Genomic DNA, 7,500 nt, shown 5'->3' on the forward strand with positions numbered 1-7,500 from the left:
ATCGGCACACGCTGGGCCCTGGTGCGGGCGGTTGCCCCCAGCACCATCGGCACACGTTGGGCCCTGGTGCGGGCGCTTGCCTCGACCACCATCGGCACACGCTGGGCCCTGGTGCGACAGGTTGCCTCGACCACCATCGGCACACGCTGGGCCCTGGTGCGGGCGCTTGCCTCGACCACCATCGGCACACGCTCGGCCCTGGTGCGGTCGGTTGCCTCGAGCACCATCGGCACACGCTGGGCCCTGGTGCGGGCGGTTGCCTCGACCACCATCGGCACACGCTGGGCCCTGGTGCGGGCGCTTGCCTCGACCACCATCGACACACGCTGGGCCCTGGTGCGGCCGGTTGCCTCGAGCACCATCGGCACACGCTGGGCCCTGGTGCGGTCGGTTGCCTCGACCACCATCGGCACACGCTGGGCCCTGGTGCGGGCGCTTGCCTCGACCACCATCGGCACACGCTGGGCCCTGGTGCGGCAGGTTGCCTCGACCACCATCGGCACACGCTGGGCCCTGGTGCGGCAGGTTGCCTCGAGCACCATCGGCACACGCTGGGCCCTGGTGCGGTCGGTTGCCTCGAACACCATCGGCACACGCTGGGCCCTGGTGCGGCAGCTTGCCTCGACCACCATCGGCACACGCTGGGCCCTGGTGCGGCCGGTTGCCTCGAGCACCATCGGCACACGCTCGGCCCTGGTGCGGCAGGTTGCCTCGACCACCATCGGCAGCCTCGACCACCATCGGCACACGCTGGGCCCTGGTGCGGGCGCTTGCCTCGACCACCATCGGCACACGCTCCGCCCTGGTGCGGTCGGTTGCCTCGAGCACCATCGGCACACGCTGGGCCCTGGTGCGGCAGGTTGCCTCGACCACCATCGGCACACGCTGGGCCCTGGTGCGGGCGCTTGCCTCGACCACCATCGGCACACGCTCCGCCCTGGTGCGGTCGGTTGCCTCGAGCACCATCGGCACACGCTGGGCCCTGGTGCGGCAGGTTGCCTCGACCACCATCGGCACACGCTGGGCCCTGGTGCGGGCGCTTGCCTCGACCACCATCGGCACACGCTGGGCCCTGGTGCGGGCGCTTGCCTCGACCACCATCGGCACACGCTGGGCCCTGGTGCGGCAGGTTGCCTCGACCACCATCGGCACACGCTGGGCCCTGGTGCGGGCGCTTGCCTCGAGCACCATCGGCACACGCTGGGCCCTGGTGCGGTCGGTTGCCTCGAGCACCATCGGCACACGCTGGGCCCTGGTGCGGCAGGTTGCCTCGACCATCATCGGCAGCCTCGACCACCATCGGCACACGCTGGGCCCTGGTGCGGGCGGTTGCCTCGACCACCATCGGCACACGCTGGGCCCTGGTGCGGCAGGTTGCCTCGAGCACCATCGGCACACGCTGGGCCCTGGTGCGGCAGGTTGCCTCGACCACCATCGGCACACGCTGGGCCCTGGTGCGGGCGGTTGCCTCGACCACCATCGGCACACGCTGGGCCCTGGTGCGGGCGCTTGCCTCGAGCACCATCCGCACACGCTGGGCCCTGGTGCGGCAGGTTGCCTCGAGCACCATCGGCACACGCTGGGCCCTGGTGCGGCAGGTTGCCTCGAGCACCATCGGCACACGCTGGGCCCTGGTGCGGGAGCTTGCCTCGAGCGCCATCGGCACACGCTGGGCCCTGGTGCGGCAGGTTGCCTCGAGCCCCATCGGCACACGCTGGGCCCTGGTGCGGTCGGTTGCCTCGAGCACCATCGGCACACGCTGGGCGCTGGTGCGGGCGCTTGCCTCGACCAGCATCGGCACACGCTGGGCCCTGGTGCGGCAGGTTGCCTCGATCACCATCGGCACACGCTGGGCCCTGGTGCGACAGGTTGCCTCGAGCACCATCGGCACACTATCGGCCCTGGTGCGGGCGGTTGCCTCGACCACCGTCGGCACACGCTGGGCCCTGGTGCGGGCGCTTGCCTCGAGCACCATCGGCACACGCTGGGCCCTGGTGCGGCAGGTTGCCTCGAGCACCATCGGCACACGCTGGGCCCTGGTGCGGGAGCTTGCCTCGAGCGCCATCGGCACACGCTGGGCCCTGGTGCGGCAGGTTGCCTCGAGCACCATCGGCACACGCTGGGCCCTGGTGCGGTCGGTTGCCTCGAGCACCATCGGCACACGCTGGGCCCTGGTGCGGCAGGTTGCCTCGACCACCATCGGCACACGCTGGGCCCTGGTGCGGGCGCTTGCCTCGACCACCATCGGCACACGCTGGGCCCTGGTGCGGGCGCTTGCCTCGACCACCATCGGCACACGCTGGGCCCTGGTGCGGCAGGTTGCCTCGACCACCATCGGCACACGCTGGGCCCTGGTGCGGGCGCTTGCCTCGAGCACCATCGGCACACGCTGGGCCCTGGTGCGGTCGGTTGCCTCGAGCACCATCGGCACACGCTGGGCCCTGGTGCGGCAGGTTGCCTCGACCATCATCGGCAGCCTCGACCACCATCGGCACACGCTGGGCCCTGGTGCGGTCGGTTGCCTCGAGCACCATCGGCACACGCTGGGCCCTGGTGCGGCAGGTTGCCTCGAGCACCATCGGCACACGCTGGGCCCTGGTGCGGCAGGTTGCCTCGAGCACCATCGGCACACGCTGGGCCCTGGTGCGGGCGGTTGCCTCGACCACCATCGGCACACGCTGGGCCCTGGTGCGGGCGCTTGCCTCGAGCACCATCCGCACACGCTGGGCCCTGGTGCGGCAGGTTGCCTCGAGCACCATCGGCACACGCTGGGCCCTGGTGCGGTCGGTTGCCTCGACCACCATCGGCACACGCTGGGCCCTGGTGCGGCCGGTTGCCTCGAGCACCATCGGCACACGCTGGGCCCTGGTGCGGTCGGTTGCCTCGACCACCATCGGCACACGCTGGGCCCTGGTGCGGGCGCTTGCCTCGACCACCATCGGCACACGCTGGGCCCTGGTGCGGCAGGTTGCCTCGACCACCATCGGCACACGCTGGGCCCTGGTGCGGCAGGTTGCCTCGAGCACCATCGGCACACGCTGGGCCCTGGTGCGGTCGGTTGCCTCGAACACCATCGGCACACGCTGGGCCCTGGTGCGGCAGCTTGCCTCGACCACCATCGGCACACGCTGGGCCCTGGTGCGGCCGGTTGCCTCGAGCACCATCGGCACACGCTCGGCCCTGGTGCGGCAGGTTGCCTCGACCACCATCGGCAGCCTCGACCACCATCGGCACACGCTGGGCCCTGGTGCGGGCGCTTGCCTCGACCACCATCGGCACACGCTCCGCCCTGGTGCGGTCGGTTGCCTCGAGCACCATCGGCACACGCTGGGCCCTGGTGCGGCAGGTTGCCTCGACCACCATCGGCACACGCTGGGCCCTGGTGCGGGCGCTTGCCTCGACCACCATCGGCACACGCTCCGCCCTGGTGCGGTCGGTTGCCTCGAGCACCATCGGCACACGCTGGGCCCTGGTGCGGCAGGTTGCCTCGACCACCATCGGCACACGCTGGGCCCTGGTGCGGGCGCTTGCCTCGACCACCATCGGCACACGCTGGGCCCTGGTGCGGGCGCTTGCCTCGACCACCATCGGCACACGCTGGGCCCTGGTGCGGCAGGTTGCCTCGACCACCATCGGCACACGCTGGGCCCTGGTGCGGGCGCTTGCCTCGAGCACCATCGGCACACGCTGGGCCCTGGTGCGGTCGGTTGCCTCGAGCACCATCGGCACACGCTGGGCCCTGGTGCGGCAGGTTGCCTCGACCATCATCGGCAGCCTCGACCACCATCGGCACACGCTGGGCCCTGGTGCGGGCGGTTGCCTCGACCACCATCGGCACACGCTGGGCCCTGGTGCGGTCGGTTGCCTCGAGCACCATCGGCACACGCTGGGCCCTGGTGCGGCAGGTTGCCTCGAGCACCATCGGCACACGCTGGGCCCTGGTGCGGCAGGTTGCCTCGACCACCATCGGCACACGCTGGGCCCTGGTGCGGGCGGTTGCCTCGACCACCATCGGCACACGCTGGGCCCTGGTGCGGGCGCTTGCCTCGAGCACCATCCGCACACGCTGGGCCCTGGTGCGGCAGGTTGCCTCGAGCACCATCGGCACACGCTGGGCCCTGGTGCGGCAGGTTGCCTCGAGCACCATCGGCACACGCTGGGCCCTGGTGCGGGAGCTTGCCTCGAGCGCCATCGGCACACGCTGGGCCCTGGTGCGGCAGGTTGCCTCGAGCCCCATCGGCACACGCTGGGCCCTGGTGCGGTCGGTTGCCTCGAGCACCATCGGCACACGCTGGGCGCTGGTGCGGGCGCTTGCCTCGACCAGCATCGGCACACGCTGGGCCCTGGTGCGGCAGGTTGCCTCGATCACCATCGGCACACGCTGGGCCCTGGTGCGACAGGTTGCCTCGAGCACCATCGGCACACTATCGGCCCTGGTGCGGGCGGTTGCCTCGACCACCGTCGGCACACGCTGGGCCCTGGTGCGGGCGCTTGCCTCGAGCACCATCGGCACACGCTGGGCCCTGGTGCGGCAGGTTGCCTCGAGCACCATCGGCACACGCTGGGCCCTGGTGCGGGAGCTTGCCTCGAGCGCCATCGGCACACGCTGGGCCCTGGTGCGGCAGGTTGCCTCGAGCACCATCGGCACACGCTGGGCCCTGGTGCGGTCGGTTGCCTCGAGCACCATCGGCACACGCTGGGCCCTGGTGCGGCAGGTTGCCTCGACCACCATCGGCACACGCTGGGCCCTGGTGCGGGCGCTTGCCTCGACCACCATCGGCACACGCTGGGCCCTGGTGCGGGCGCTTGCCTCGACCACCATCGGCACACGCTGGGCCCTGGTGCGGCAGGTTGCCTCGACCACCATCGGCACACGCTGGGCCCTGGTGCGGGCGCTTGCCTCGAGCACCATCGGCACACGCTGGGCCCTGGTGCGGTCGGTTGCCTCGAGCACCATCGGCACACGCTGGGCCCTGGTGCGGCAGGTTGCCTCGACCATCATCGGCAGCCTCGACCACCATCGGCACACGCTGGGCCCTGGTGCGGGCGGTTGCCTCGACCACCATCGGCACACGCTGGGCCCTGGTGCGGTCGGTTGCCTCGAGCACCATCGGCACACGCTGGGCCCTGGTGCGGCAGGTTGCCTCGAGCACCATCGGCACACGCTGGGCCCTGGTGCGGCAGGTTGCCTCGACCACCATCGGCACACGCTGGGCCCTGGTGCGGGCGGTTGCCTCGACCACCATCGGCACACGCTGGGCCCTGGTGCGGGCGCTTGCCTCGAGCACCATCCGCACACGCTGGGCCCTGGTGCGGCAGGTTGCCTCGAGCACCATCGGCACACGCTGGGCCCTGGTGCGGCAGGTTGCCTCGAGCACCATCGGCACACGCTGGGCCCTGGTGCGGGAGCTTGCCTCGAGCGCCATCGGCACACGCTGGGCCCTGGTGCGGCAGGTTGCCTCGAGCACCATCGGCACACGCTGGGCCCTGGTGCGGTCGGTTGCCTCGAGCACCATCGGCACACGCTGGGCGCTGGTGCGGGCGCTTGCCTCGACCAGCATCGGCACACGCTGGGCCCTGGTGCGGCAGGTTGCCTCGATCACCATCGGCACACGCTGGGCCCTGGTGCGACAGGTTGCCTCGAGCACCATCGGCACACTATCGGCCCTGGTGCGGGCGGTTGCCTCGACCACCGTCGGCACACGCTGGGCCCTGGTGCGGGCGCTTGCCTCGAGCACCATCGGCACACGCTGGGCCCTGGTGCGGGCGGTTGCCTCGAGCACCATCGGCACACGCTGGGCCCTGGTGGGTTTAGGCACATCTTCAAATTTCTGCCGTGCCAATGCCATTTTTATGGCTTGTAAATTCATACAATGGTCCCCTAAGCCTTCACGTGAAGTTTCGTTGGAAGATGACTCGTTTTCTATTTTTCATGATTTTTGAAACTTTTTGCGGTTCGGGATTTTTTAAAATTTTTTTATAAGGATTTTTGGCCCCAAATTTTGTAGGCATGATCCTTATATTTTTGTTGGCATGCACAAAAAAATTCAGCTAAAAACTCGAAGTAGAGAAGATTTTGTGACCGTTTGAAAAAAGTGTCCCCATTTCAGACACTTTAACGGCTACTGGTAGCAAACCTGTAAAATCTCAAATGCTCTTTAAGGGGGTGTGAATTCTCAGAGGTTTGATGAGGGATAGGGGGCCAACACAAGGCCAAGTACCAGCACCCATCGCACATCATGTGCGCACACCCCCCCGGCCCCCCTCCCAATCGCCGGAACCCCAATGCCGCCGGTCAGGTTCTCCGGCGGTACTCCGGCGATGCTCCGGCGATGCTGTCCCGAGTGAAAAAAATGCGGCACCAGCACATGCTGGAGCCAAGCATGGGCACCGTGGCTCAAAATCGAACTTCGGCCAAGGCCTCGACCATCAATGGCACATGATGACGCATGGTGATGGCACATGCATCGACCATCATCGGCATAGGCTGCCCTTCGGTACGGGCACTTGCCTCGACCGCCATCGGCACAAGCTGGGCCCTGGTGTGGGTTGTTGCCTCGATCACAATCGGCACATGCTGAGCCTTGGTGCGGGCGGTTGCCTCGAGCACCATCGGCAGACCCTGGGCCCTGGTGCGGCCGGTTGCCCCGATAACCATCGACACACGCTGGGCCCTGGGGCGGGCGCTTGCCCCCAGCACCATCGGCACACGCTGGGCCCTGGTGCGGGCGCTTGCCTCGACCACCATCGGCACACGCTGGGCACTGGTGCGGGCGCTTGCCTCGACCACCATCGGCACACGCTGGGCCCTGGTGCGGGCGCTTGCCCCCAGCACCATCGGCACACGCTGGGCCCTGGTGCGGGCGGTTGCCCCCAGCACCATCGGCACACGCAGGGCCCTGGTGCGGGCGGTTGCCCCGAACACCATCGGCACAAGTCGGCCCTTGGTGCGGGCTCCTGGCTCGACCACCATCGGCACACGCTGGGCCCTGGTGCGGGCGGTTGCCTCGAACACCATCGGCACACGCCGGCCCTTGGTGCGGCCGGTTGCCTCGACCACCATCGGCACACGCTCGGCCTTGGTGAGGGCGCTTGCCTCGACCACCATCGGCACACGCTGGGCCCTGGTGCGGGCGCTTGCCTCGACCACCATCGGCACACGCTCGGCCCTGGTGCGGGCGCTTGCCTCGACCACCATCGGCACACGCTGGGCCCTGGTGCGGGCGGTTGCCTCGACCACCATCGGCACACGCTCGACCTTGGTGAGGGCGCTTGCCTCGACCACCATCGGCACACGTTGGGCCCTGGTGCGGGCGCTTGCCTCGACCACCATCGGCACACGCTCGGCCTTGGTGCGGGCGGTTGCCTCGACCACCATCGGCACACGCTGGGCCCTGGTGCTGGCGGTTGCCTCGACCACCATCGGCACACGCTGGGCCCTGGTGCGGGCGGTTGCCTCGAACACCATCGGCACAAGCCGGCCCTTGGTGCGGGCGGTTG

The sequence above is a fragment of the Durio zibethinus genome, unplaced genomic scaffold (genome assembly GCF_047325235.1).
Source record: "Durio zibethinus cultivar Kanyao isolate XHJ-2024 unplaced genomic scaffold, ASM4732523v1 HiC_scaffold_387, whole genome shotgun sequence".
Taxonomy (NCBI): Eukaryota; Viridiplantae; Streptophyta; class Magnoliopsida; order Malvales; family Malvaceae; genus Durio; species Durio zibethinus.